Source organism: Apus apus, chromosome 3, assembly GCF_020740795.1.
Source record: "Apus apus isolate bApuApu2 chromosome 3, bApuApu2.pri.cur, whole genome shotgun sequence".
NCBI classification, from domain to species: Eukaryota; Metazoa; Chordata; class Aves; order Apodiformes; family Apodidae; genus Apus; species Apus apus.
The window spans coordinates 26,959,429-26,967,222 of record NC_067284.1 but is presented as its reverse complement, the minus strand read 5'-3'; the positions used below and the strand labels follow the sequence as shown (position 1 = coordinate 26,967,222).

General features: G+C 37.6%; 1 protein-coding gene across 1 annotated transcript in view; it reads left to right on the top strand.

The window, feature by feature from the left end:
- Window positions 1–243: 243 nt before the first annotated feature.
- The window catches only part of MYOM2 (myomesin 2), a 76,128-nt gene continuing 68,577 nt past the window's right edge, over window positions 244–7,794 (top strand). Inside the window, exons 1-2 of the mRNA XM_051615823.1 lie at window positions 244–326; window positions 5,433–5,512. The gene's annotated coding sequence lies outside the window, so the exon portion shown is untranslated. The remainder of the gene's footprint in view (window positions 327–5,432; window positions 5,513–7,794) is intronic.

The window sequence follows — 7,794 nt, the reverse complement described above, 5'->3', positions numbered from 1 at the left end:
AAACCCTGCTTTTAACATCAGCAACTTTTTTTTAGGAATGAGGTCTGTCATTCACTAAAATGTGGTATAATAAAACTGTGTATGTAGGTAGGACTTTTCTTCTGCCTTATTCTTTTCTTCACACCCATATTGCATATTATGCTGACCTCAGTTTAGGGAGAATCACTTGGTTAGTTCTAAATATAGCATTTCATCTGTCCTTAAATGGGAGTGAAGGGGTAGTAGCCTTTAGAGAGAGGAATTATTTTTGTTTTCCTCAGCCAGAGTTTACTAAGCTGAGAAGGGCTGGTCTTCCTCTCTGCTTCACAGTTTTTCTGTGTCCCTCGGTAAGTCCATTTTTCAGCTAGGTTTTTCTTGGTCAGAACAAAAGGGAGTGATTGGGGGAGAGCGTTGGGTGCTTTTCTGTAAAAAGTAGATTGCCTTCCTCAGGGAAAACAAGCAATAATCAGGACACAGATTGATTTATGAAAAAACAAACAAAAAAATTAAGGTAAAATTGTTTTCACCTGTGCACTGTCAGCTTGATTTTATTGTGTGTTACATTTCCTGTTTCATTCTGCATATAAGGAACTACATTATACCAGTCCTTAGTTCTGTTGGTATATGTGCTTCTTCAATTGCACAAATATTGGCAGTGCCACTTTCTTGTGTGCTTATACTGTATAAAGAGACAAACCAAGATTTATCTGAAGTATGCATAAATAATTAAGCATAAAATCCTATGGTAGCTGATGGAACTATTTGTCATGCTGTAGAATAGGAGGTAGCTAGGACAAAAAAAATCCCTACTTTTATTTTTTGTCTACCATACTTTCAAGTACATTTCTTCAGAAGATGCGTTTCTGGTGGTTGTATTGCTAGGCTATGTGAGGTGTTCTGTGCCACATGAAAATTCCAGCTAAATACCACCGATAAGAGTCTCGGGAAATCATGCTCATGAAACTACATCTGTGTGCTGGTAATTGCTGTGACCAATGAAAGTATGATAAAGAAGGATAATGAAGGTTGGGATGATGGGAAGTGACTGACTTTCATGATCTTACTGTCTCACATTCCTTGCTGTCCAGCTGAAGGAATGTAGCACACTTCACCAAGTAAAGGGAAATCTTAAAACTTGGTGGGAACATGTGACTGTGCATTTGGAGTGTTAGAATGGCAAGGTTTCAAGTCAATGTGGCCAAATTCAGCCTAATTTAAATCTCAGTCATGTAAAATAATGAATTAATGAGAAAATGTCTACAGAAGTACTCTCTCTGGACTTTATACAGTTTAGCTTATACCAAGGATATGACAAGGGGAGTCAAACTGGGGGCTTGTGTTCCTTCTATCATAAGAGTAATAGAAAAGCCAAAATGACATATTTTAGACTCAAAACAATACAAGAACTGGTGGTCTCCTTCATAAAAATGACCTAATATGAGGGAAGGGTACTTATGGCTCTACCTCATGCATATTTACTGCAGAGCATAGCTGGTGGTTAACTCTATCAAGGGTTGTGACTGTGACCATGACTGCTCATGGTATATTCCAAATTGCCTCCTCACTAACTCTTATGGCTATAGGGTGAAGATAGTCCCCATTTAGGAACTATTATAATGTCAAGGTGTGTATTATAACTGATAATACATGTGTTAAAGCCAAATAATTGCATGAAACTGCTTGATCTACCTGTGTTTATAGGCAGAATTGTTTGATGTGGTGTTATGTTAAACATGTTAAATGTTAAAAGCCTACTCATTCAAAACATATTAAATTATTAATAAAGAATAGACCTATCTGTGATGGCCAGCATCGTCAGCTGCTTGATAATGTTGTTTTGCTGAACATTCAAGATGAGTAGAAATTGATGGGAGAACTCTCTTTTTAGGTCTAATGAGAAGGATAATGCATATACTTCTAGGAATGATTTGAACCATATTGAGCATGTTGCCCACAAGATTTCTGTTTAAAAATGATTTGTGAAACTAGGATAATGCTATTCCCATACAAAGGAGGAATGATCAGTAAAACATAAGACTAGCTATGATGGTAGCTAAAGATGTCAGAAATGAAAAGGAATTTCAAAACTCTGTGAGCATTATCTGGAATTCCCTATGGTTTAAGCAAATAAGAATTCCATATACTTTTTAAATTTCAGAAGCATTTGCATTCTGTGGTAAAAAATTTTAAAACAGAATTCTTGTTACGTAGAAGGAAGAAACTCTTCAATGGGAAAGACAGAAGCATCTGAAAATGACAGTAGATTGTGTGGATTTTTTAAAAGTACATCCTTTTTCATACACAGAACATAATTATCTGTGTAAGATCTAAACACACACATGCACACAGAGCTAGAAGACTGGAGAGCTGGAGAGATATAGTAGGTTTTAAAAGTTTGCTACCAAAATGGGGAAGATGTTACCAGATCTTCATCCCATTCTGGCTTAGACTGCAGTGTCTATGAGCTGCATAATGATTCATGCTGGCTCTAAAAGTTTCTACCAAAGTAAGTTTCCCAGGTGAAAAAGTTCTCATTACTGACTGCAATTTTTGCAGGACTGACATAATAATCTGGAAAGAATTATGTTTTTTAGGCAATAGCGTAATTTTTTTAATTGGTCATTAGAAGCAACTGATGACTAGATTATTTTTTTTTCTTTTCCTTTTATCTTTCATTGTGGTGTATAGGTGGTATGGAATTAAACATATTTTATCAGCTAAATACCATGGGCTTTAATGTACCATGGAAGTATTAAATGGCAAAATGGGCTTCTAAAAACAGGGCAAGGTTTCTTGAAAACACTTAACTTTGAACAATGTGGAGAACAATGAGCAGAACTACAGACAGGTAGAGGAAATGTTGCCTATGTCATGGGAAAAACAGGACAAAGTCTCAAGTCAAAGCATACAGTCAAAGATATTTAAGAACTATGAGATACAGAGGAAGATCAAGAATGAGGATATGCATGTAGGATCAGGATGTACTGATCTTTCAGCTAAAATGAGGAGGATAGGCTACATGAGGGCAGGCAAGAGGCTTCTAATTGGTTTCGGCACTTCTGCTGAAGGACAAGGACAGAGATGAGCAAAGAAAGTACATGTTGCATGGTACAACATTGACAGGTCAGGCAGAGAAAGTACATGCTGTATAGTGCATCACTCATGACAAGAGCCTCCTGAGTCCAGGAATGCAAGTTGTCTATGTATGGTGAGCACAGCCACGTTCTCCTTCCCATGGTATTTGTCAAGCTATTTGGTTGTGTGCCTGCTCTCTGAGGCTATGTGAATGATCATGCTAGAATTTACTGCCTGTCCTTTAAATCTTAAATTAACTCACTTATCAAACCAACAATGTCTATATCAGACTCTTTGCTTCTCTGCTCAAGAATGTGGCCCCTTGTCACATTGTCCTAGATTATTGTTTTCTATTCAGATCAGTATTACTGTGGCATGAAAATATGCATATCCTGGCTTGGGAACTCTGCCTTTTACTCATGACCAAGTATAAATTGTTATATACATGCTACTAAGCATGTGAAAATATTCATTTATGTAAACCGATTTGAACAGTCTAATTAATTTGTGGTTTATATTACTAATCCTTCAGAATATTTTGGCTTACATAATATATTTGTCTGGGTTTAACAGTGTTCTGAGTGGTTCATATAGAACATAGATTAGTGCAGTTTAGGTCCTGCTCATATCACAAGCATTTACAGTCATTGACATAAACAGGAATAATAATATAATTTTAATTATTTTTTTTTAAAGTGTACAATTGTGCTGTGTTCCATCAAAGAAGTAAAGGTCAGATGAGAATGTTTCAGGACCATCTTGTGCTGTAACTCTAGGTTTTTTTTTTAAATGCAGGGAAGATAATAGGATCTGCATGGGTGAAGTTCAAGGGTTGTTTTTGACACATGGGCAGTATATTTCAGCAAGTTCTCTGTAACTCTTGCAGTCACATAACAGTAGAACATGGTGAATAAAACTTGTGCTGTGCTTTATAATTTGTCAGAATTTATCAGAAAATTATTTTGTATTTCACTTGGCCTATTTATACTTTTTTTTTTGTTGAATTTTCAATTTCCCTTTGGGAAATGTTTTTTTTTTTCCCCCAATGTCTCAGCCAAACTACTGTACACATCTTGCTCTTGGGTCAGTTCCACCCATTGACATGCCAATATAATTAGGTTTTCAGCCAGTACCAGTAATAAAATTCCAGTTCACCTAAATTGTTAACTTCAGTGGGGCCAAGCTGTCATCTGCATGTCATGTTATCTGTTAGTGGAAGGTTGGCTAAATGTTACTATGTTTTTCAAACATATCACATAATTGTGTATCAGTGGAAAACTGGGAAAGTAGTCAACAAGTTGTTTCTATGAAGACAATAGAAGCTTCTCTTATCTTGAACTCAAAATACCCTACATGCTCTGCAGACTCTGCTGAAGCTGGTTTTACAGTGAGGCTGTGATTTTGCTCTTCAGATACCTGTCTTTGCAGCATTATTAAGTATTAAATACATACTCTGCAAGCATCACTGTAATTAACTGAAGGTTATTATTGCATTTGGAATTGTTGCCAGGCAGCTCCCCTGTGTGTTAACAGAAGGCAAAATGAGTCTGGCTGATAACAAGCTCAGTTAGTTGCTTGTATGGAGTCTGGGGTGGATGGCTAAGCTTTTTTCTGTTCTTAGGGTGTTTGGGTAAATGTGAAAAATATCTGAACCCTAGTTTTGAGAAATCCTGGGTGCTGACTAATAGACCAAAATATGCTAATTAAAATGTAAGATTTACATTTAGTGGAAAAGGCTGAACTGTAAATGGCAAAGATGCTTTCTCCCATCTCAAAAATGAAAATAACCCAAACACATGGGCATTACTCTGCAACCCTTTTACATTAGATATCAGTGAGAGTTATAAACATAGCAACACATAAATTACATGTTGATAAATTCACAGGATTATTTAACTGGCACATGTAAACATGAGTAGCACTGAACAGCTGAGTCAGCATAATCTGTGGGTTTGCCCTTTGCACCTTCCCTTAAGTGGAAGGGCTAATTAAAAATAGAAAAGAGGGAACATTGTGCCACTGTTTGGTTAACATACAAACTAAGAAGGAAGTTAAATGTCATATGCACAATAGTCACACAGCTAGCAGGAAGAAAACGGGTATTTTATACCTGCAGGTATAGCAAAATGTCATGTACAGATACCAAAACTTGGAGAAGCCAAGGCTGCTCATGGGTCGGTGCATCTAAGACAATATGTCGTATGATGAGTTCATAGGTCTGTATCAGCTCCAACTTAGCTAGCATCTCTGTAAGGTGCTGCACCATGCTGGACAAGCTTGGGTCATGCTGACTTTTCTTCTTTTGCTAGAAATGTGGAAGTGTATTTCTTTTATGTCCTACAGTACTATTTTAAACTTGTTTTATTTTTCTCTTGCAGTGTCTGGTATTTTGCCTAAACCTCTCATTCCTGAACGTGTGACGTGCCATTCTCATTGCTCTTGAAAAAGGATTGAAAAGGTAACTATAGGTTATTCAAAAGATGAAGCTACCAGGTGTTAAATTGTAAAAACTCATCTCTTTAGCTCTCATGATTTTTAAAAATAATGCTATTAAGTATGCCTACTGTATTATCCTGCAGAGACCTTTTTTGTTGAGAAAGTAAAACTAGCTGATACGAGGACATCATGACTTGGGTGCATCTGACTCAGCTTTTGAATACCTGAAACTGACAACCAGACACAGCTGGATTTTGTTACACTGCTTAATAAATAACTAGCATGTCATTTTGTTAGTAAGTGCTATATGCTGGAAATCTGATAGTTACAGATATTTTAACATGCTTAAAAGTTCAGTTTCTTAGCCTATAAAACGTGGGTTGTTTTTTTAATTAATTTGGATCTGATTGTATACAGTTCTGGCAAAATTGTCAAACAAACACATAAAATGAACTGATTTGATAAACTAAGAATGGCAAACTTTTGTTAAATCATCTTCCATTCTGCTTTCTAAAAATATGACATGTTGTATAGGGAGTTTAGCTCTTTTTTTTCAAGAAAAAAATGCTGCAATAAAATGTAGAAAATTGTTTCCTCTGCATATACAATCTGGCTAGCAATATGATTAGAAAAAATGTAACCAAATAACACTTTATAATTAATGCAAAAGTCTTGATAATATCTGTAGTTTTTCAACAATTTTACCACTGCTTCTCATTCTCAAATGGGGATTTTGGAAAATGATTTTTTGAAACATGAGATGCTAGTAAAAATTCCATTATGTGACAAAATATTATTTCTTTCAGAATAAGTAGTAAACATTTAGAAACCCATTTTCAGCAATATTTTATTGAAGTACATTGATTGCATATGCTTTTCATGCAGTAAAAAGATAATTGAAAACAAAAAAAATACATGGAATTTGAGAGCTGACAATGAAACAGTGAGTGAAGTTCTTAAATTTTGAGCTATATCTCATTTTACCAGAAACTTTTTTTTCCCCCTGAAACAGTTATTAATCAAATTTTAATGTGAGTATTGTTCATCTCTGTCACCAAAGTACGTATCTCCAGGTATTTGATAGGAAAGAGAACATGGCCTAAAACTGCACCTGTGCCTTTGAAATGAAGAGGTATTTATATTGTATCTAAATGAGTGTATAAGATTTCTATTCAAATCCCTTAGAGCTGACAGGACTTTTTGTGAAAAATGTAGACTCTTGGTCAGGGTCTGAGGGTCTCCTTCTTGGGAAGGCACTTCTTGGCGGGGCCCATGGCAGGGCAAGACCGGGCTGTGGGGAGCTGGAGACCGTACCTGCTTTGGTGTTGCTGGGGCAGCGACTGCTGGCAGTGGAGGTTGAAATGGGGTCCTGGGCCATAGGCAGGGTGGGGGAGCCCTGGAGGAGGCTGGACAGGGTCAGTCCAGTCCATTGCTGCCCCTAGGAGCCTGACACCCCCTTAACATGGCTCCTGCATGAGCTATTGTTGCTTCGCTTCCCAAGGGTAGCCCAGCGGTGGGTCTCAGGCCTTGCCTCTTCCTGTGCCCCAGCTTCTGGATGGCAGCTGACAGACTCTGCTCTTCATGGGAGTACAACAACTAGGGCACTCCCCTTACCTTCAGGATGAAGTTAGATTTTATTGCAGGAGTTTGGCTGACTGAAAACTTCAGGATTTGGCCTAACCTGCTTTGTATTGAGAAACTGCTTCCTTTGTCACTGAAGTGCAGACATCTTTTGGGGATCGTGTTGGCTGTTCAGTTGCCCCTTGGAATCCCTCACCACCATTTAGGCTAAGTGGCCAATGAGCAAAAAGCCCCCAATCCAGCCAAGACTTATTCAGCAGACTGTAGTTACACAAAGTGGCACCTTGCTCTGGACACGGCTGGTAACATTCTCCACTTTTGCAAGAAGTTGTCATCGTATTTCTAATGAACCTAAAGAGATATGGGCACCTCTAGGTTATTTTAGCACCATGGCTGGGAACTTGCTGAACTCCAAATCAGTAGTAAACTTTCTCTTCCCTCCCTCACTGCCTACGGAAGCTTCCTGAACATTCTGGAGAACCTTCTATCCAAATACTGATCAAACTATGCCATGTAATGGACAAAGTCCAAAAGAGGGCAACAAGAATGATTGGAGGTCTAGACAAAATAACCCATGAGAAAAGATTGTTTAGTTTCAGCAAGAGAGCTGAAAGGACACGTGAACAAAATCTTCAACAGACTGCTACAAAAGTGGGTGAATACAGGCTGGTTTTTTTTTGTTGTCATGGTGAATTGGACAAGAAACAGTGAGCATAAATTGCA